The sequence below is a fragment of the Vespula vulgaris genome, chromosome 2 (assembly GCF_905475345.1).
Source record: "Vespula vulgaris chromosome 2, iyVesVulg1.1, whole genome shotgun sequence".
Lineage (NCBI taxonomy): Eukaryota > Metazoa > Arthropoda > Insecta > Hymenoptera > Vespidae > Vespula > Vespula vulgaris.
The window spans coordinates 15,937,558-15,961,909 of NC_066587.1; the positions used below are offsets into that span (position 1 = coordinate 15,937,558).

Consider the following 24,352-nt stretch of genomic DNA (forward strand, 5'->3'; position numbering starts at 1 on the left):
CTCTCTCTCTCTCTCTCTCTCTCTCTCTCTCTCTCTCTCTCTCTCTCGCGATCGCTTTGACATGACGAATCGTCACGGTTGGGAAAGGATCGATCGATCGGTTCAGATCTTCGGTAAGATTCAAGAAAAGAAGAGAGAAGGGTCTAAGAGGGTAAGAACGTTAGACGGACGTTCAATGAGCGAAAGCAAAATGCTGCGGTAAGGATAGGGAGAGTGGAACGGTGGAAGGATAAAAATTAAGAAAAAGAAAAAAAAGAGAGAAAGAAAAAAGAAACAAGTTAATAAATGACTCGTCTACAGCGGAAAAATTAACGGCGACGTCAAAATTATCACATAATTCGACAGATAATCGATTAGACGTTGATAGATCGTTTCTAATAGATCGTGCAGATCGACAGGTTTATCCGTTCATTTAATTAGCAAATTTTTTCTATGCTTCCTTTGAAAAAAAGTTATTTAAAGATAAAAAAAAAGAAAAAGAAAGAGAGAGAAAGAGAGAGAGAGAGAGAGAGACAGAATATTTGACTTAATCAAACGGTAAGGATGGCGAGATTACGCGGGAAAATCGAAGACTGTGGTAGCGAGTGAGGTGATGGGAGAAGAAAAAGAAAGAAAAAGAAAGAAAGAAAAAAAGAAGAGACGCACATCGATATTAGACGCGTATCTTGGCGGTCTTCGAATAAATCCACCACCCACTCGACATTCCACGAACGCCATAGGACCGGAGGAACAATTTTTAATAAAAATTTCAACGTGCTAGTCGACCAACCACGAAGCGCTGTCCTTGGGAGTGTCTTCCCTCTCTCTCTTTCTCTCTTTCTCTCTCTCTCTCTCTTTCTATCTTTTTCTACCTTTCTCTCTCTCTCTCTCTCTCTCGTTCTCTATTTGTCTATCTTCTTTTGTCTCTTTCTCCCTTCTTTTAGATAGCCCTCTTCGAAGACCATCGGTATGTTCTTCGAAGAAGCTTCTTCCTTAATACAGAATTCCTTTGACACGAAGAACCTTTTTAAAATTGCAGAAGACAGAGCTAGCTATGTAGCCAGATAGTGCTGCTTTTCTACTGGTTTTCTTCACAGTCCTCTCTCTCTCTCTCTCTCTCTCTCTCTCTCTCTCTCTCTCTCTCTCTCTCTCTCTCTCTCTCTCTCTCTTTCTCTTTCTGTCTCCGTCTCTGTCTCTCTCTCTGTCTCTTTCGCGGGCGTGCGCATTCTCGTTTCTTACTTCGGCCATCCCGAAAAAGTATCGTTTCGTTTCGTTTCGTTTCCTTTCCTTATCTTTTCTTTTCTTTTCTTTCTTTTTTTTTCTTATGCTTTTCTTTTTCTTTTCGTTTTCATTTTTTTTTCTTTTTTCTTTACGTCTCGTCTCGTCTCGTTTCGTTTCGTTTCGTTTCGTTTCTATCCTTTGCTCCTTTTGTTCCATCTTCTTCGCAACGTCGACGCGTTGCATATTTCAAGATCCAAGAGAAACGAGAATTCGACGGATGGGAAAGTTGCCATTGCGAACTGGAAAACCAAAACGCGCGCGAGCACGCGTGAGAGAGAAAGAGAGAGAGAGAGAGAGAGGAAGAGAAGAAAAATCTTTTGTTTGGTTTAAAGAAAAAAAAAGAGAGAAAGAAAGATAGAAAAAAAGGAAAACACATATTTTAAAATGTTGAAACGTTGTGCCAAACCTACTCCACCATAGTCGAAGAGAAATCTCGTTCGCTCGTTTCCATAAAAAACACAGTAGTATAGAGAAGATGCAAACTTTTACACACGATTATATGTACATACATTTTCTGTGTGTGTGTGTGTGTGTGTGTGTGTAAAAACGTAAATGCACGTTGCAAGTTTTAACAAAGCCAATGCATCGTACACATTTCCCATATTTTGTCAGGTAATAGAGACTCTATTGTTAATGATCTTTCTATTCTTTGTAGATAAGTATATAGATAACTATGTAGATAGTATCTAATAATCATACGTAATTATTATTTTTTCTAATAATTAAGAAAAGAACCGGAAATAGTTACAAAACGTAACAATTCCGATTAAAAAAGAAGTAAAAAAGAAAGAAAGAAAGAAAAAGCATTAGAAAAATAGAAAAGAAAATAAAGAAAGAAGAAAAAAATGATAGGGAAAAAAATTTTCACGATTTCATCTTGCTTAACCCTCTAATTCTTTTTCTTCTTCTTCTTCTTCTTCTTCTTCATCTTCTGCATCTTCTTCTTCTTCTTCTTCTTCTTCGTCTTCTTCTTCTTCATCTTCTATGTGCTCGGGTTCTTTTTCGCTAGTTACGATTTCTTCCTCTTAAGGATAAAGTGACGAGGCTGCGTACGGTCTCCTGTACGATCGGATAAAAAGATGTTAAAGATGGATGGACAAAGATGCCGCGATAACGGTAGCTGGTATAAAAAGAAAAAAAGAGAAAAGAAAAAAATGTATAAATACAAATAGAAATATATATATATATATATATATATATATATATATAAAGAAAGCAACAGAAATAGATACAGTAAGATGGAGAGACTGTAAGGAGCAGGAAGAAAATGAGAGTGAGATAGAGATAGATGAACAAACAGATAGATAGACAGAGAAACAGAGAGAAAGAGAGAGAGAGAGAGAGAGAGAGAGAGAGAGAGAGAGAACGTTGATGGAAAGTCGAAGAGAGCAAGATCGAGCGTGACAGGGAACGAGGAAATTGCTCGAGGTGGACACTTTGGAGTTGACCAGTTTTTCCGGAGAATGAGAGAGAGAGAAAGAGAGAGAGAGAGAAAGCAAGACAACTGGAGATCGTGTCCGTCTCCTTTACCTTTCCTGCAATTTGTTGCCAAACGATAAAGATAACGCGAATCCTACATACCACTGACGCCACTGACATTTTCTCTTTCCTCTTTCTCATTTGTCCTGTCTAAACTAATAAGCACGATGTTTTCTCCGTACGGAGACGTCCACGTCCGTCGTCTACGCCCTTTCGATGTTATCCATCTGACAGAAAAACGACCCTTTCTTCGTACATTTTTTTTCTTTCCTTTTTTTCCCCTATTTTCTTTTTCTTTATATATATATATATATATATATATATATATATATACACATGTATGTATGTATGTATGTACTTATCCTAGATAACAGATTGTTTTTGTCTGACAATACATACATAAATACACACACACACACACACACACACACACAGAGAGATGTGCCCACGGGCGTCATAAAATTATTAATATCATTCTTCTTCGTCTAACGAAGCAAAAGAAAGAGAGATAAAGAGAAAAAGTTCATTATTATCGATCGAGCAAATTTTAATAACACATACACGTATGTACATACTTCCATATACATTATGTATATATATATGTGTGTGTGTGTACGTACATATGTATGTAAGTATATACATATAATACATTTTCACGAAAATAGAGACTTCGTTCTTTCTCTCGTTATCGAAACGAGTTCACGTAGTTAGACGTCATGGAGAAAGAAGGGTAGTAGTGGTAATAGTAGCTAGTAGTGGTAGTGATGGTGATGGTGGTTTATGAAGAGGGGGTAGGAGGTGGAGGAAGAGGAAGAGTGGTGGAGCGGAAGAAAGGAGAGACGTTTATGAACGAGAAAAAGCGAAGAAACGAAATCGTGCTGCTCGTTTTCGGATATTTGAAATTACAAAGACCCCTTCGGGAAATTCAGGTGGAAATCGTTCTCTCTCTCTCTCTCTCTCTCTCTCTCTCTTTTCTCTTTCTCTTTCTCTATCCTTCTCTTTCTCTTCCCGTTTCGTTGCATCGTCGTATCTCCTGCAACAGAAACATACCGATTCCTCGTAAATACAGAATACACAATTTCCTTCGTTGGTCAGAATTTTATCGCCATTGAGTTTCGTTTATATGGAACGACGTTAGAACGACAGTTCTCCAGTTTTGCATTACAATTCTTCTCTTTCGGATCGTATTCTCCTTTGGATGTGCACATGGCGGCCATTCGAAGATGCCACCGAGTAAATTTCTTTCGAAATTCATTCGTACCACGTCGACAAGATCGCCGTAGATTTTTCTTTATTTATACTCGCTCTTTCTCACTATTTCTCTCTCTCTCTCTTTCTTTTTCTCTTTTTTCTTTTTCTTTCTCTGTCTATCTATCTGTCTGTCTGTCCGTCCGTCCATCTTCATCCTATGTCTTTTTCCGTTTTCATTATATATGTATTCATTATATAGTATATGTTCATTCATTCGTATACGATGTATATCGAAAGATGGACTTAGCAGGTGAAAGATAATTTTAATTTTTTTTCTTTTCTCTTTTTTTTTATTCTTAAATTTTATATCTCGATGGAGTTGGCCAATACGATTGTACATTTATCAAACTCAACATTAATAATTCTTTTATATCGTTTATTGCCAAAGAAAGGTAAGAGAGAAGAAAGGAAAAGAGGAAGAAAAAAGAAACACGAGAATGAAAAAAACTCGAGTAAATTATGATCTGTAACAATTCTTCGTTAAAGAAATATATATATATATATATATATATATATATATATATATATCTGTTTCAAAAATCGATTAACGCCTACCACGGTGATTAACAATCACGAGTATGATCTCCTAGACGTTAACGATAATTGAAAGTGGAGATGATGGTGTGCTTTCGGTCGTTGTTAGTTATTTATGAATTTCTTCTTTTCTATCTCCCTTTCTATCTCTATCTCTCTCTTCTTCTAATTTTCTTTTCTTTTTCTTTTTTATTTTATTTTATTTTATTTTATCTTATTTTATTTCTCCTTGTCTCGGTCGAGATAGATACCTATATGCGGTCTTAAAGTTTCGACCTTGCAATCCCTCTTACTACCACCCTGCACACGTTAACTAACACATACACGCACGTGCACACACCTACGAATATGCTGTTGCATGAATTCGTAATAGCAATTTATACGGATTCGAGTTTGAGCTCTTGCGCGCTATCGTTGTCGGAAAATTGCAGATGAATCCAAATCGAAAATATCTTGTTTTCTCTCTCTCTTTTTTACACACATACACATACATACGCATACGTTATGGATCTATATGATCCATGAAGAGAAGGGAGAGCTAAGACGGTCAATCAAACGATAAGCACGCTTGGACTCGGTCCAAAACATCAGCTTTTCTGCTCTTAACGTCGTCCTTTTTCTTCTTTCTTTTTTTACGTGTGTTACTTCACGTTCCTTCTTCTATCTTTGTTTTTTATTTTAGATTTATCGTGTCGATGTAATGATAACAATAATAATAATTATTATTATTATAGTATTATTATTATATAATTATATATACTAATTATATATACTATAATTATTATATATTATATATATACGATAATATAGTAATAATAATAATAATTATTATTATAGTATTATCATTATATAATTATATATACTAATTACATATACTATAATTATTATATATTATATATATACTATATATATATTTATTTTTTTTGTCTTGCGTTTCTTTGTTTCTTTTTTCTTTTTCTTTCGTTTTGGAAAATATTTATATTATTTCAATAATCGTGTATTTAAAAATAATTAATTATTGAAGTATGTATGTATGATTGTATGTATGTACGTACGTACATATGTATTTCCGTAATCGTAGATCGGCGAATAACATATTCGAGTGCAACATTTTAGTGAATTTTTTTTTAACGAACGAGGACAGGTTGTCTGTCAAGTTGTAAACGCGACGGGAATGATTTCCAATCTTTCCGCAAAAATGAGAAAGAGAGAAAAAGAGAGCGAAAGAGTAAATCAAAAATACGAATGTAATATAGAGAAATAAATGAGATTTATCGTCGAAATATGTGAATATTATATACATATATATATTTATTTATTTATTTTTATGTAAATCTCCGTGATATCTCGTTGAAAATGTTCTCTTTACGGTCTTGTCATCTTCAGACCATCATCTGAAAAGGATGATTGTTTTATGAAAAGATTCATCTACTTTTACTGCTTCACTACAATTTCTAATTATAAGGGTACACATTATAATTATCAGAGAGGAAGAGATGTAATGTACATACACATGTACATATACATACATGCATCGTATTTCCGTTGTTTACAGTGGACGTAAACAAAGCTAGAGAGCATTCTGCCTCTCTCTCTCTCTCTCTCTTTCTCTCTATTACGGAATACAAGTAGGAATGGAGTATATGTAAATAGTATGCGTAGAGGAGTAAAGGGAGAAGAGAACAAACACCTTCCAGCGCATCGTTCAGAGTCTACTCTTGGTATCCGGTTGTTCTCTTTCTCTCTCTCTCTCTCTCTTTCTTTCTATCCATCTCTATCTACCTATCCATCTCTTTCTATTTAACTCTCTTTCTCTCTCTCTCTCTCATTCTTACTCATCGAAAAGTTTATGCAAAGAAGAAGCCGAGCGATTTCTGTCGGTGCATGCATTTAGCACGCTGGACATGTAGGGATGTAAAGGTACTGTAAGTACTTATGGGTTTTAACGTTTTCCGGGTACTAACGACGGTAACGAGGGACTCGAAGGATCACCAAGCAAGCAAGCAACCAACCAACAAACCAACCAAGCAAGCAAGCAAGCAAGCAAGCAAGCAAGCAAGTAAGCAAGTAAGCAAGCTGAATCAAGCAAGAGGATAAGAAGTAAGAGTAAGGATATGGGTAGCCTCTTGGAAGCCACACGACGAAGACGACGACGACGACGACGAAGACGAAGACGAAGACAACGAAGAAGAAGAAGAAGAAGAAGAAGCAGAAGACCAGCAGCAACAGCAGCATCACGATGCAAAGAATCGTGAGCAGGAGGGAAAGGGCAGGAGCAGAGGGCAAGGCGTGTTACGACGTAGAAAGGGAGATGCACGACGTGGCGTAGAAGAGACGAGCTAAAAGAGGTGAAGATGGAGGAGATGCAAGAGGAGGAGGAGGAGGAGGAGGAGGAGGAGGAGGAGGAGGAGGAGGACTGGCTCCGGGAGTCGGAACGAACGTCGGTGAGATAGGAGGCGGCAGCCAGCAATTACTAGCTGGAATGTCTGAGAACGCGTGGGACTCCGATCCTAAAGGCTCCGACCACGACAAACTCTTACGATGCCCTCCCTCCCTCCCTCCCTCCCTCCCTCTTTCTCTCTCTCTCTCTTCCTCCTTCTCTGTCTCTCTTTCTCTTTTTCTCTCTTTCTCTTTTTCTCTTTCTCTCTTTTTCTCTCTCTTCCTCTTGCTCTACCAACTTACCTCCTACCTACCTACCTACCAACCTACCTATCTACCTACCTCCCTCCCTCCCTCTCTTTCTCTCTCTCTCTCTCTCTCTCTCTCTCCTCCCACTTCTCTCTCTTCGACCGGCCCAACGTCTCGCCATCTCGCTTTACCTCCCATCGAGTCAAAGAGGATGGGTTCACGGGCCCAAGAATCTTCTACAGGGTGACTCTTATGTAAACCCTTATTCTGATAGCGACTCTTTGTGTTTGTATACGTGTGTTCTTCCTTTTTTCTTTAATTTTATTTATTTATATATATATATATTTCTTTAATTTGTATATATTTCTTCTTTATTTAATTTTATATATCTATTTGTATAATTTATATATATATTTTTTTATTTTATCTTATATATACATATATTCTTTAGTTTTGTATATATTAATAATATATATTGGATTAAAAATATTTTGTCGGTCCATCTATAATTTTAATCTCGATTTGATCGTCAGTAATATCGGTCAACGTTAAATAAGTAGTACACTCAACGTAAATAGTACGGTCAACATTAGAAATATAAATGTATCATAAATTCATAGATCTATCTTTTACTGATAAAAAGAAGAAAAAAAAAAAAAAGAGAGAAAAAGAATGAAATAATTCTACGGGAACTTTCAAAGAAGACTGCATGCATACGTATATACATATACGTAAACAAATATATTATATCATATCTACATACCTATTATATCTATACCTACTTCTTTCGAACTCGTACTCGATAAATTCGTTAAACGTTTTACTGAAAGAACTTACGTGAGAGAGTATGAATTACAATAACTCTTCTACTCCTCTACTATTCTTCTACTTCATTCTTTGTCTCTTTTCCCATATGTAATCCCTTTCCCATATGTAATTTCGTATAGCTGAGACACCAGGTGGGGTAAAAGATAGAAAAGAGAAGAGATAAAAGAAAAAAAGAGGCAAGATCTTTTTCTTTTTCTTTTTCTCACTTTCTCTCTCTCTCTCTCTCTCTCTCTCTCTCTCTTTTTCTTTCGTCGAAGAAGAGAGAAGACACCTCTCGAATGCCGATCGACTCCAAGAAGGAAAAATAGTATTCCCGGTGGTGGTCGGGTGGACGGGGAGGACCAGTCGAGTGGGATATGCGATTATATAACCCGAAGGCTCTATGTAAGACGATCGGATGGGCACTGTGGGAGCCCACGCGAGATCGTCAAACGACCGTTGCGTTTATGGAGACGTCCAATATTTTCCATTTTACGTGCCGTCACTATGGACAATGATGTACCTTTATTTTCATATTGGAAAACGTATGGGAATGAAATAACATATATAAAGATAACACCTCGATTATATCTTATCGATTTTGACCTTTATTATTATTTTTATTATCATTATCATCGTCCTCGTCGTTATTATTATTATTATTATTATTATTATTATTATTATTATTATTATTATTATTATTGTTGTTGTTGTTGTTGTTGTTGTTGTTGTTGTTGTTGTTGTTGTTGTTGTTGTTGTTGTTGTTGTTATCATTATAATAGTAATATTATAATTCATAAAATATTATCAGAATTTTGTTAAGATTTCACTCGAATATTTTTCCAACGTTTTATTACCTCTGAAGGACGAACTCTGTCTTTTCTTTCTCTCTTTCTCTCTTGTATATTAGGGTCAGGTCGAAATCGTCAATACCAGTTTTAAGGATGAAAGAAAGAGAAAGAGAAAGAATAAGTACTATACGTGCGCACGTATGTGGCTCCTCGTAAAGGAGTACTAACGACCAAACTCATATTCCACTTTTATGCGCCACCGGTATAGGCCCTGCCTTTTTTCCGCATAAATTCGTACGTGCTCCATAAAGCGCGTGTTATATCTATGTATGCTACGAGAGAGAAAGAGAGAGAAAGAGAGAGAGAGAGAGAGAGATAGGAAAAAACGAGAGAATGAGGCATGTAAAAGGTGAGATATAAATGCGTGATATACGATACGATGTAAGTTAGGGTGACACGTCGATCGCTGGTAGAGCCCTCCCTCGTACAACGATATTTAGATCCCAAGGAAAAGCTTTTTTTTTCTCTCTCTCTTTCTCTCTTTCTCTCTCTCTCTCTATCTATCTCTTTCTTTCCTTCATTTTTATTTTACTCTCCGTTTTGGTTTTCTTTCTTTTTTTCTTTTTTGTTTCGTCCGCTTCTTTTCTTCTCCTCCTTTCTTTTTTATTATCTTTTCTTTTCTTTTCCTTTTCTTTTTTTTTCTTTCTTTCTTTGCTATTATTTTTTTCCTCCCTCTTCTGCTTCTTTTTTACTTTTTTTTTTTTTTTTTTTTTTCCCCCTATGGAAACCATCTGAGCTCCTACAAATTGCATTATTTATTAGACAGATACGCCAAGGTGTTTTTATAAGCATCGCACTTTATTCTCTCGTGTCGATGATGATTAAAAGTGCGATCTTTTCGCTGTTAATTTTTCAACGGCGAAAGGAAAAACGAAAAGGAAATAGTTCATCTTCGCACGCTTTTATTTAAATACCGCTATCTACCGTTATTATTATTATTTATGTCCCTTTATTCTTTTCCCTTTTCTCCTCCTCCTTTTTCTTCTTCTTCTATTTTTTAAATTATTAAACTATATTATGTACGCTGCCGGAGAGAAAACTTTATTACGTCCGTTATCGTTACATTTTTGTTATTCATGCTTCGTTCCTCTTTTTTTTTTTCTTCTTCTTTTCTCTTCTATATTATTAGACGTACGTATAAAAAGAAAACGAGAGTGTACGTGTATCTGTGTGAGAGCGCGCGCGCGCGCGAGAGAGAGAGAGAGAGAGAGAGAGAGAACTCTCTATCATGTCTATTACGTTTCCCAAGTTCGAAGGATAAAGTCAATGAACTTTAACCTTGCATTCAAGTAATCCTTCCAAGAAGAAGACTAAGAAGAAGTTCCTCTCAAAGATCGAACCTTGCCGTTCGTCAATGTCCTTCGGCGTGTCCCGAAAGCTCCTTCTCCGTCATTCTTGGTAAAGAAAGGAACGAGAAGAAATTTGGAGAATCCTTTTGTCGCGTCCACTCTACGTACTTGTACGAGTAGGCAGATCAGTACGAGATTATTCTCTTCGTCGTTGTGCTACCGAGTGACCATGAGAAATTGCTTGCTCGGGATGTCGGATAATCACGAACACCCTGTACGTGAACTGGTAGGATTACGCGACCCTATGTGAGCATATACTCTCTCTCTCTCTCTCTCTCTCTCTCTCTCTCTCTCTGTCTCTCTGTCTATCTCTCTCTCTCTCTCTCTCTCGTTCGTTGGTTCGCTTAGTCTTTCATTCTCTCCTACGCGTACGTCGCATCCTCTCTCTGAGCTACGTCGCTGTCTCACAAATCTTCTCTTGTCTCATCCGTTAAACTCTGAAATACTCGAGCGTAATCAATGAGAGAAAGAGACGATGTTGCGTTACACGTACATACGTAAATGTATATATACGTAAAACTATATAGAAATACGTACGTACTTACGTACATATATAGATACATACACACATGTCCCATATGTATGTATTTCTTCGAACGATTCGCATCTCAAAGCGAGCCGTGTACCGATTTTTACTCTTCCTCCTTCTCCTCTTTCTCTCTCCTCCTCCTCCTCCTCCTCCTCCTCCTCCTCCTCCTCCTTCTTCGATAAGTTCCTCTTTCCTTTAACGAATGTCTACCTCTTCTCTACTTCGTCTACGCGAATAGTATGGAAGAAATTTTCTCACGGTTTTCACCCAATCGCGAGAGAGACTCGAGCCAAACCACTTCCAATAACCTCGACAATTTTCCGATAATTTGGATCATCCAGTTGTGAAATATACAATCAAAAAGGGAAAATAGGAAAAAAATAGACACAGGGAGAGAGAGAGAGAGAGAGAGAAACAAAGAAGGAGAACAAACGTATATATTATCCCCGAACAATAAGCGAGATATTTTTAAGATGAAATTACGCTAGTAGATATCGTCGGAATGAATCGATTCGTCGTTTGAACGGACACCTGGAGTCTCCAGTTGGAGATTAGCTTGTACCGTAAAAATGGTGCGGCATATTCTCGAACTATGACGACTCGAACATGAACGTAAACGATAGAGAGAAAGAGAGGGAAAGAGATAAGTATAATAAGAAAGAAATAAACAGAAAAAGAAAGAGAGAGAAAGAGAGAAAGAGTTTAAGAGTGACGTTCTTGCAATTGCAGGTCAACAAACAGCTTCGAACTTTACTGCAGCAGCCTTCTTCCACCTATACTTATACATACATACATACATACATACATACATGTATATATATGTGTATATACATAGCTTTCTCGTCTTCTTACTCTTCTAACGTTGATGGATAGCCTCGTAAACGGACGTAGAAGGAAAGTGCTTTAATTTTCGCGAACGTTAGTCGTCGTAGTCTTCGTCGTCGTTGTAGTCGTGCTGAGAAAGGACCTACGAGGTGGATCTCTTCTCGAAGGATCCCTACGAAGGGATCATATCGCGTGTCTTCTTCCCTTTTCTCTCTCTCTTTTCTTGTTTCTCTTTCTCTTTCTCTTTCTCACACATTCTTTCTCTTTGTCTTTGTCCTTCTTTCTACCTTCTCCCTTCTCTCCCACTCTCCAGTACCTAACTCCTACTACTCCCGATAAGTTTCGAACGCCGTTTGCTCACCTCTCCTACTACGTCGCTTTTCTCGATGAATTATTCAAAGGACGACGCGCCTAGCCGAATAAAACCGACTTCCGAGCGTTAAACGTCCCGCCAACGATACCTTTCCTCGCGTTTCATGCACGCGACTCGCGTAAATTGCCTGTTTTAGAGCTCACTCAGTTACTCTCTCCCTCTCTCTCTCTCTCTTTTTCTTTCTCTCTCTCTCTCTCTCTCTCTCTCTCTCTCTCTCTCTCTCTCTCTTTGTCTTCGTCTTCGTCTACTTATTCGAAGTAACCTCTCCACTCCGGCCTCCGGCACTCACTCACTCCATTCTATACTACGCGACGCGATGACGAATTTATGAGATTTCTTACTAAAACGAGAGGGTGCAACACCTCTCCCAAAAGTTTTGCTCGTATTTTCTATCTCTCTCGCTTTTCTTTGCTCCTTTCTCCTTTTCTCGTATTTTGTTTCTTTCTCTCTCTCTTTCTCTTTCTCTTTCTCTTTCTCTGTCTGTTTGTCTCTCTTTTTCTTTCTTCGTCCGTCTTTTTATTTTCCTTACTTCGTATATTTGCATTTCCCCGATTTATTCTCGGCGCGTTTTTATATGGGAAAAATCTTTTTCCTTTCCTGCTGTTAGATTTTTCATTGCGACGAGGATTTATTGAGTATTAAGATCTCGAAAGATTTCTTGTATTCTTTTTTTTTTTGCTTCGTTTTATTCGTTCGTTCGTTTGTTTATTTATTTATTTTACAATAATTTTTTCTCGAGACTCTACAAAGTAACTAAATGATCGTTCATGCATATAGTTCAACTAACATCTTTCGCGATATTTTAATATAGAAGGAAAGAAGAATTTGTGCGTTTTGTAGTTATTCCGTGATTATAATCTCAGTTATATCCCGTGGAATATTTGCATTTTATTGATATATATATATATATACACACACACACGTTGGTTATAACAGTTTGGAGAAAGAGCTCTCTCGCTTTCCTCGGTTAAAATGAAGATTTTCTACATATTTTATATCATTCTTTTTACTCTTTCTTTTTTCTTTCTTTTTTTCTTTTTTTCATTGTTTCTTTTCTTTTTTTTTAACTGCGTTTTCCTTTCTCCTTCCCTCTTCTTCTTTATTTCCTTTTTCTTTTCTTTTTCTCTCTACCCCATCCCTATAACATTATTTTTCGGATGAGCATTCACGATGAAACCAGAGTAGCAACATCGTTCGGTTCTGGTTATTGTTGCGAAAAAGCGCGTTATTATTATAATCGGCTTGCGCAAGACATAATCGTACTTTTAGGTTACCGCACGGCGGCCCCCATAGCGAGAACTATTATATATCTATATTCTTCTACGAATCGCGGACTGCAATTTTCAAGCTGCATAGAGCTTCGCAAGCACGCGCGCTCCAGTGTGCTTTTCGTATTAGCTGACGTTTTCGTTTCCTCTCCGAGCGGCAAATTTTCAAGTAATTCTATGCTCTCTCTCTCTCTCTCTCTCTTTCTCTGGTGCTCTTTCTCTTTCTGTTATTCTACTTTTTTTTCTCCCGTTTTTCCGTTTTTTTTTTCTTTTTTACCGAGGTAAATACCGACGGCTATCCGCTGGCTCGCGTGTTTTATGCCCCGGGATCAAGCCCGTGATTTAATTTCTTTATTCCGAGGAATGGTAAATTTTCGTGAATCGTCGTCGTTCGACCGTAAACGAGCTGACAAAAGGAAAAAAAAAAAAAAAAAAAAAAAACATACGCGCGCGCGCGGCCGTGCATACATAAAAAAAGAAAAAAAGAAAAAATAAAAAATAGCGATGAAAACCGAAATGCACTTTGTACAACGGTAAAATAGAATTTATCCTTTTGGATAATTATTTTATAAAGAAAAGATTATTAAAAAAAAATTATATAGATCTATATATATATATATATAAATATATATATGTAAAATAAATAAAAGTCGAATCCAAAAATGTTTCTTTACATTTTTATATATCTAACATTTCTATATCTAATCTAGAAAATATATTGAGATATATAAATCATTTGTACGAATGAAATAAAGAATTGTTCGATAATTCATCGACCTTTCTGTTATATCCTATCTCGAAAGAGATTTCAATCGTTATTGAAACGAATCGATCAACGGTGAGATCGATCGAAATTTCGATTATTACTTTGCTCATAGAACACTCAAGCTACCATTTCGCTTTGCTATCGTCCGGTACGAACGTTTAGACACGATCCGCGGATTATCAAAGCGTTAAACCCTTCCCTTTCCTCTCTACCAGTTTCCAGTTCCCTTCGACCCCCGTCATATTATCGTATTATAGATCTCTTTTGGCTTATCGCAAGGATTATAGTCCAAGGAAGGAAATTCGCTTTAATTGAAATTCTACGTGGTAATGCTTTCGCTCGAGTTAAATTTTCACCTAAATCGTTTGAAATTATTTCCTCTTATCTTCTTATAATTAAACCGACCTATAGCGAGTCCAAGCGATTTTAAAAATGAAGATGTTGATCGATTTTGTCGAATTGTGAATCGACTATTTCTCTCTCTCTCTCTCTCTCTTTCTTTCTCTGACGAATACATTCAAAAATGATAGTATCCGAGATTCCGTGTAATCATGATAGTTATTATACGTTAGATAAATTTATATATTCATGTATCTACTGCTCGTCTTTACAAGATCTCTCTCTCTCTCTCTCTCTCTCTCTGTAACCTTACACGAATACGTAGTAGTAAGTTTGCGTTTTTATACATTTTCACCGTTGAAATTCACCGTTGGACAGATTTAAAGCTCGACTTTAGGCGATGTAAACCGCATTTTCCGAGATAAGCCCGCAACACGTTCCCGCGAAGCTCGGTCCCGAGTTGGTTCGTCGGTTCGATGCTGGAAGTGAATTACGTGGATCGATAGATCAATTCGATCGAGCGCTCGCGAATGAGAAAAAGAGAGAGAGAGAGAGAGAAAAAGAGAGAGAGAGAGAGCAAAAGAGAGAGAGAGAGAGAGCAAAAGAGAGAGAGAGAGAGCAAAAGAGAGAGAGAGAGAGAACGGTTTATTGCAGAACCGCGCCCGAATCTCCGCTTGAAATACGGTCGTACGTGGATGGGATTTAAATTTTCAGAGAACTCGCCGCGCTTCGTATCGCGTTAAAGTGAGAGTGAGAGAGAGAGAGAGAGAGAGAGAGAGAGAGAGAGAGAGAGAGAGAGAAGATGAACGTATGGTGTAAAATGTAGAGACTCTTTCTCTCTCTCTCTCTCTCTCTAGCAGTGCAAAATTTCGATCTAGTCCCGATCGAAAGAATCTAATTCTCGTTGGGAGGGATTCATCAAAATGGCAAATCGATTCGCCGGGTTTTCTATTTTTCTTTTCTTTTTTCTTCCTTTTTTCGTCGTTTTTTCCTACTACTTTTTCTCCTTTTTCCTTCTTTCATTTTATTTTGTTTCTTTCTGAATATCGACGCCTAGGAGGTATTTGCGGAACGGCATAAATGAAATTTATTTTTTTTCTTCTTCCTTCTTTTCTCTCTCTCTCTCTCTCTTTTTTTCGTTGGTTTGTAAATTATACGTTATATTTATACGAATATTGACATCCGCTATCCGTAAAGTTTTTAAATGAAAATTTAATAAAAATATAATAAGAGAATGCTTGTAAGAGAAAAAAAGAGAGAGAGAGAGAGAGAGAGAGAGAGAGAGAGAGAGATAGATAGAGATAGAAATAAATAGAAAAAGAGATAGAAAGAGATTTTCAGCGAGAGGTTTAATTCCGTCTGGGAAAATCGACGATAAACCATCAAGCGGAAGTCATGCCTGGCTCGAGGGAGACGAAAGCCATACTGAAATAGGGAGAAAGATAGATTGATGGAGAGAGAGAGAGAGAGAGAGAGAGAAAGAGAGAGAGAGAGAGAGACAGAGAGACAGAGAGAGGGAGAGGGAGAGGTGGATGCGAAGAGAAAGTAAAGTTACCGAGAAAAGGACGAATATTACTACGGGAAGAGTCTGGATGTTAATTAGCATTTTCCAATTAAGGCGATGGCGGTTGACTTTCGTGAAGAGTGAGAAGAAAGAGAATAAGAGAAGAAGGAACGTAAAGAAAAGAGAAAGGGGGATGGTATACGACTTGGAATACCATTCGATCGTTTTAAAGAATTATTTCAATTCTTTTTCTTAGCATTATCCCATTGTTTATTTATTTTCTTTCTTGTTTTTTTTAAATTTTTATTTCTTTTCCTTTTTCTCCTTTTTGAGAAAATCACATAGACTGTATCACACTTGTTACATAATTTAAAGCATGAGATAAAAAGAAAGAAAAGAAATGAAGAGAGAGAGAGAGAGAGAGAGAGAGAGAGTATATATGTATGTATGTAGTTAAGAGGAAAGGAATTTTCCTCCGTTCGTTTCCGTTACGCCAATTACGATTTGCCAATTAAAAGTTCGAACGTTTTGGCGTATATTCGAAGAGAGAAAGAGTGAGAGAGAGAGAGAGAGAAAGAGAGAGAAAGAATGCTCTCCATGAAAAAAGAAAATTTTGCATGATATCTAGAGTCGCGATTATTGGCTTTATCATGTTTGCTATTGTTTAAGTATAACGTATAAAAAATAAGATAGCACACATACATATGTATATATATATATATGTAGGTAAATAAGTAAATACTTACATACTTATATGTGTAGAAACGAAAGAGAATATATATATATTCAAATATAATAGAGTTTATGTTAGATCGATGAGATTTAGATTAATCGGCGAGCATCCCTTTCGTTTATCGTTTAATATCGTGAAGCATAGAAACTAATCGGAAAATAGGGTAATGTAAAGGGAGAGAACAGAGTAGGAGTGAGGGAAACAGGGAGGGGAGGGGAGAATACAAGAAAAATGGCAAAAGAATCGATGCCACTCCTGGGAGACCCGTCGATTTTCTTTAGACTCTATCCTTTCGTTTCTACGACGAAATAATGGTAACAAGAGGTACACGTATACGCACACAGAGAAAAAGAGAGAGAGAGAGAGAGCAATAGGACGACAGCGCCAATTACAATTTTCCAATTAAAGCGTCTATCGTGAAGATGCTATATCCTTCTTCACTTTCCTATGAGAAAGAAAAAAAGAAAGAAAAAAAAAAGAAAAAGAAAAAGAAAAAAAATAACAGCACGACTCTACTCTCCTCTAACTCTTCTAACAATTTCTTTTTTCTATTCTATTTTCTTTTCTTCTTTCTCTTTCTCTTGTTCTCTCTCCTTTTACCATTCAGTTCTTTTCTTTTCTTTCTTGTCCCTTCCATGAGGGATCGAAACGTCGAAGTTTCGATGTTAAACACGTCCGTTCTAAGAGAAGATGCTTTTCCAAGTATTTACTTTCTCGTTACATCGAACAACCATCCCCCTTCCCTGCTACCATTGCCATCGTTGCATCATCCTCTACCGACTTCACCCTCTCTGTTTCACCTTTTCCATGGCTGCAAAAAAATCTTTCATTTATTTTACGCGACAACCCTTGACGCGGCTAAATTAATTGAAGACTTATCCTGAAAGTAAACAGCAAACTATTGAAAAAGAAAAATATATATATATATACACATATATCTGTTAATGTATAGGAGAAATAGAGGCAAAGATAGAAGGAGAAGGAAAAAGGAGAGAGAGAGAGAGAGAGAGAGAGAAAGAGAGGGAGGAAAGAAAACTTTTGATTACTCGTCGATCTTAACTGTTATTGTCAATTAAGTAACATCGTTAATGACGGATGCCAATTTTCTTCTTTTTTTCCTTTTCCTCCTTTAATTTTATTTCGTTTCTTTATTTTAGGGATCATTCTTTCCACTTTTATTATTATTATCATTATTATTAGTACTATTATAATTATTATTACTATTATAATTATTACTATCACTATTACTATTGCTGCTTTTATTACTATAATTTCTACTACTATTACCATTACTACTACTGTTACTACTACTACTACTATTATTATTATTAATAAATTATTAAAACTAAAGAATGATTCGAATATTATGAAAAGTACGAAGAAAAAACGAAAGAAGAATTGGATGAGGAATGATGCGAGGGGTTGAAAACGGTTAGGGGAAGAATTACGAATCGTACGTAATTTTCGAGAACCGGAAAATAATAGGGGACTCTTGGAAACAGGTATTTGAAATTCGAAAAGTCCAAACGTGGTGCCGACGTCGCTTCACCTCACCTCACCTCACTTCACCTCACCTCATCTCACCTCACCTCACCTCACCTCATCTCACCTCACCTCGTTTCATCTCCCCTCACCTCGCTTCGCGTGAACCGATAATACGAGCGAGCGGGTTAATTGCAATTTCCCAATTAAAATGCCAAACAGCCCCATAACGCGTTGCAAATGGGCGGCTTCAATCGGATTTCCATTATCGTACCAACGCCGCGATAATTTGCGGCTAAACTCGGACCTCGTTCCCAGTGACCACCGAGCGTGACACGCGCACTATACCCCCTTGCCCCTTAGCCCACCCACAATCTCCCTAACTCTACCATCCCCGTTCCACACCCCTATCCAACGCCCATACCTACATTCCTCACCTTCTCATCCTCCTCTCGTCCTCTTCTCCTCCTCCTTCTGTACTCGTCGATTCTGTTATACTCTTGTACACTTACTTTGTCTAAAATCACCCTTTAAAGGCCCTAAAGGTTCTGGGACTCGTTCGTCCACCCTCTTTTCCTACCTTTTGATCTCGGCTTAGGTACCCTTCGTTTCGTTTCCTTTCCTTTCGTTTCGTTTCGTTTCGTTTCGTTTTGTTTCCAAAGGGTCGTTCGATTTTGATCGAAAAGACAGAGAGAGAGAGAGAGAGAGAGAGAGAGAAAATGGGAGAGAGGGTGATGAAAAAGGTTCTAAAGTTTCATCTAATTTTCTTTCATTCTTCCTTTCTTTCATTTTCGTATCCATTGTCCACTCGATCGCATTGTAACCATCAAATCGATCGAGTTCTATAAATTTGAAGAACTTTTGAGAAGGAAAATAATTTTCGATAATCTCATATATATATATATGTGTGTGTGTGTGTGTGTCGTTTCGTCCTAAAATATTTTTATCGTTGAGAATATCGGATTTTTTTATATATTTATTTTATTTGTTTCATCATTTCTTTATCTCATTCTTCATTTCTTCTTTAATCTCTATTGATTCGCGAACGTGAATACGAAGGATAATTTTCACGAAACAGATCTCGATGGATATACTCTACGGTAGATTTAATCGTTTTCGTTGATTAACTAATGTGATTATATATATACATATACATACATACATATATATATATATATATATATATATATATATATATATATATATAGTATATGCATTAACGAATGTTACGTAGAGAATTTTATAGGAATTTTCGCATAATCCGAGTTTCCGTTGTGTAATCTGATTCGTCGGATAGTATACCCACCCCTCCTTTGAATCCCTCCCCTTCTACCCTTCCAACTATACGTTTAATTGGATTTTATTTGAAATATAAAATTCTGAAAGATTAATAACTAAACGACGTATTCGAAATGAAAGAAAGGATTTTACATTTCTCTTCTTTCTTTCTATTCTTTTTTACATTTTTCACATTTCAAAAACTCGATATATGTATATATATATATTTTTTTTCATATTCCCATTAAGCGAACATTCGTACAAATTCGTAATCCGCTTACAACGTATCACGATGATCCTCTGACTACTTACATGAACTTTGTTGATTTAAGATTAATAAAGAAAAACAGTCGAAATAAGAATGAGAGATAGAAAAAGAAAGAAAGAAAGAAAGAAAGAAAGAAAAAAGAAAACAAAACAAAAGAGATGGCGAGGTGGAACGGGGTTAAGGATAAAATAAAGTAAAAATGAAATCTAAAAAAAAAAAAAAAGAAAAGGAAAGAAATGAAAGTGAAAAAAAGGAAAAGAAAACTACGAAAAGAAGAAAAAGAAGAAAAAGAAGAAGAAGAAGGAAATTTTAAAACAGGAAGATATTCGCGGGCGATTTAAATTCAAAGAGTAAATCCGAGAACATCCCCGTTCTTTTCGACTACTCACCCCCTGTCAGCTTTTGAGATTCTTGCGTCTCGATCGTTTTAAAGATCATCTTTATCAACGGCTAATCCCCGAATCGCTTTCTCCCATCTCTCATACTTTTCTACGCGAAAGGATCGCGAAGGATCTTGGCTGTACCTAAACCTTTTCTTGAAATCGATGACGAGAGAGGGTGAATCGGGGGATTGCGATTCGTTCGGGTAACTCGAGTCACACTCGACGAGGTAAATCGACTTTTAGATTCATCTTAAGATAATTTTGATCGTTTGCTTCACCGTCACTCCTTTCGCCACCCCTTTATTTTATCACTCCTCTCTCTCTCTCTGTCTCTCGAAAATCTTCATCGTATTTTTCTCTCATTCTCTCTCTCTCTCTCATTTTCTTTCTCTCTTTTTTATTTTCTTTCTTTTCATTCCCTTTTTATCCTACGAAATGCTAAATTTATTTTGCACTTGGATATAATCGAGAGATGCAGTTCTACGTTTCCTCGGAGATTTTTAATTATCCAGGCTAGTAGTTACCATTGAAAGAAGATAAAAAAAAAGGAAAAGAAAAAAAAAAGCAGGAAAAGAAAGAGAGAAAGAATTTATTTCTAGCGCTCACAAAACTCACATAAGGTTAGGAATGATTATTAAAAATTCATTTCGAACAGGAGCGGAGGTAATAATGCATAAGCCGCCGAGACGGTTAGTGCTTCTTCTAGGCGTTGCATTCGATTCGATTCGATTCGACTCGATTCGATTCGATTCGATTCGATTCGATTCGATTCGATTCGATTCGATTCGAGAGAAAGAGATGGAAAATTCATTTACTACTATCAAGAATTCGATATAGAAAGAAACGAAAGAAAAGAAAGGAGGGAGTATATTATTTTTATTTTTACGCTTTACACGGTAAAACGATACTAAAATGTGTGCTTGTAAATAGTAGATAATATAATAATAATAATAATAATAATGATAAACAATAATAATAAAATAGATGAAATTATACTAAAATATTTTCTTATCGACGTAGAATATGAGTTAATAATAGAAAATTGAGCTGGAAAAAGATAATTCTTTTTTGTAATTATTATCATTGTTGTTGTTGTTGTTGTTGTCGTTCTTTTGTACTACGAAAAAGATCGTTTCTAATCGTCTGGCCTATCACGAGAGAATATCGTTGGGAGACGTTTAAAAATGACTAAGGTGCATCGCAAGGTACTCGTCAAAAGATTGCGTAAAGATTCTCGCCGCTCGTGTTCTTCCATCGCTGATTTCTCTCTCTCTCTCTCTCTTTCTCTCTTTATCTCTCTCTACGATCGTCATTATTATCTTAACTTCTAAAGAACCATAGAATCAACTAACCATACTCCGTGCTACTAAGGAAAAAAAAGGAAAGAAAAAAAACCACCAAAAAAAAAAGAAAATAAAGAAAAAAAGAAAGCCTGTTAAACGAGTGAAAGATCAAAAGACTGAAGAGAAGATTACTTGAGCAAGATTCCTTGCGAAATGAGACGATCGCTTTTATGTGAAATTCGAGGATCAGAGGTCGTATCGATCACAGGAAGAGTAAGAGAGAGAGAGAGAGAGGCTGAGTGAAGGAGAGGAAGAAATAGGACAAGAGTGAAAAAGAAAAGAAAACAGATAAAGAATTTTGAACTTCCATCTATCGTGATATTATTAATCGATAGAGATCCAAACGCGGACGCAAGCTGTAATCGTTTACCTTCTTATTTACAGGAAGTATATATTCTAATATAATGAAAGATCAAATGTATAACCTTACACGTTGGTGTACCATTATATATATATACCTTCAAACGTGAATGTACCTACGTGTCTACTAAAACGTATTAGACAATCTAATATTTTCCAGGTTCTCGAACATTTTAGTTAAAAGGTCTGAAGGAAATATACACAGACATATACGCGTATATGCTATATATACATACATACATACATACGTACATACATATATATGTATGTGCATATATATATGTATAGACACATATATATCGAGATAGTGTTAAGGAAAGGAGACTTAATGGACGAGGTAAATGGGAACGTAAGGATAATGGATAAGGATAGGAACGGTTTGGCCGAACTCGAGGCGCCTTCGTGCAACATTCAGGAGGAGACTCGAGAGACGCACCCGTTTAAAGGATCGAAGGGCAACGAGGATCCCAGTGCCTTAGCGAAGACATTACAATCTTGCGAAATGTAATTTCGGTGGGTCTAGCGTAATTTCCTGGAGCATTTACGAGCGTTCGGTAGAGAGGTGCCGTGTTCCCTCGAGGCTCGTCCTTCTTCCCTATCCACAACTTGTATGTACGAGGAAACCTCCTGACCCCTCTTCTTTCCCCTTTCCACCCCCTTTTCACCCCCTTTTCTCCTTGTCTCTTTTCTCATCCACCTTCTCCTTCCCTCTTTTTAGTTCTTTTATCCTTTTATTTCTTTCGATCCTTACAAAACTCCGATTCTCTTATAAGAAACGACTTCCTTTCAAATTCGACGTTAACGATCGACGTTAAACGGACCGATCGTCACACTTTGAGATAAGTATTTTATTAGATATATATTGGATATACGTACATTTAGATATATCTATATATGCATGTACACGTGTATGTATGTATGTATGTATATCAGTATTTAATTATCATCCCACATTTATTTCTTCCCTAATTTATCTTATCTTGTACGATCGATAACGATGCTTTTTTAACGATCGTTAACGCTTGGTACAAAATTGAAAACCTAATTCTTACGTCATGTTCGTCCCGACAATTATTTCATTTCATGAAGGTATTTTCTACGTCGGTTAGAATTCTCACATTTTATCAATTCCATGGAATTCTATAATATATAAGAATTTTCTATTGGAAAAAGGAATACATAAATAAATAAATAAATGAATGAATGAATGAATTAATGAATAAATACTGTGCGAATGACACGAGAGAAATACTTGAGAACATTAATAGAATCGCTAACGAACGACATTACGTTTTACGATGTTTAAAACAATATTTAACTGTTACATTAATTTCTACTTTTTTTTTTTCAAAGATAAAATTGCAGAGGTAATATTTTATTAGAAAATGAAAGAAATATGAAATGAAATATAATATAATATAATATAATACAAAGAGCGTGCGAAGGAATCGATAAAAAGAAATTCGATGCACTCGTCAATTAATAAAAATGATGATTGAAATGTGTAGAATCATAAAAAAAGAAAAAAGGAGAAAAAGAGAGAAAGACAAAATAGGAGGTATAACAATATTTGATCGTACCTATGTTTCTCTCAATAATATATATCATCGATCATGATATCGACAATTTTATATTTTAGGAGAGACGACATTGTTTAAAATCGATATTAGACAACGATCGATTTCCTTCGTCGTGTAATTTATTATTTAATCGTCTAAGAACTGAGAATAAATAGGAAGTTACAAAGCAAATATATATATATATATATATATTTTATTCATTTAACGGAAAGTGATTTTTTTATTTATTATCACAACCCCCATTCCTACCCTCCCCCTATCCCACCCTCGAAGCTCGAACATATAAAACAATAGATTCGATTTAACGAAACGTTCATTTCGCGTGATAGACCCACGTTCGAAGTTTTCTTTTTATATATTTTTTTTTTTTTTTTCTTTCATGCAAACTCCGCTCTTTCTCTCTCTCTTTTTATTTCTCTTGTTTTATTTCTCTCTTTCATTTTTCTTTAGGGAATAGAAATTTTAAAACGATCGCTCAACGATTTAATCCGAATCGGAGATTATAAAATAATTTAACGGCAGTACGGCCGTTGTGCCGCGTTGAAGTTCGACGCGACGAGCGAAAAATCGTGAGTCTGCATTATCGAGCGACCTCGTTCGAGAGTTTAGTTGATATATAGGTATATATATATAATCTGTACATCTATATATAATATATATAATGGTAACTTAGAATATTTACATATATATATAATCGAAATTTTACTATGTATTGAATCTTGTTATATTTTACTTTAATTATATATATATGTATGTATGTATATATATATATATATATATATATATATATATATAAAAGGTAACTAGGAATACGTAGATACCTATATAATCGAAATTTTACGATGCCTCGTAAAACGAGGCCTCGATCGTGGCCTGATTTTCTAATGCACCTACATAATTCCTTATCTTTCGATTCCATCGAGAATTAAAATATTTTCTTGATAGATAGATAGATAGATAGATAGATAGATAGATAGATAGACAGATATAATCTCTTTACGAATAAAATCAATCGTTTTATCAAAACAATCGATATTCCACGTGAAAAACAAACGCACGATGTAAAAATACAAACGTGCCGAATTATTATTACCAGTCGGACGTGTCGAATGGAAAGATTTGAGCGAAGACAAACAAAAAAATAAAAAAAATAAAAAAGAAA

The 24,352-nt window shown here is 36.1% G+C and overlaps 1 protein-coding gene and 1 long non-coding RNA gene across 2 annotated transcripts in view; both read left to right on the forward strand.

Moving 5' to 3' along the window:
- LOC127061891 (uncharacterized) overlaps positions 1-23,395 on the forward strand; it is a 63,558-nt gene extending 40,163 nt beyond the window's left edge. Inside the window, exon 2 of the long non-coding RNA XR_007780990.1 lies at positions 15,752-23,395. This is a non-coding gene — a long non-coding RNA (uncharacterized LOC127061891). The remainder of the gene's footprint in view (positions 1-15,751) is intronic.
- LOC127061883 (plexin-A4) overlaps positions 1-24,352 on the forward strand; it is a 277,822-nt gene that overhangs the window by 101,512 nt on the left and 151,958 nt on the right. The gene's annotated exons all lie outside the window — the stretch shown is intronic.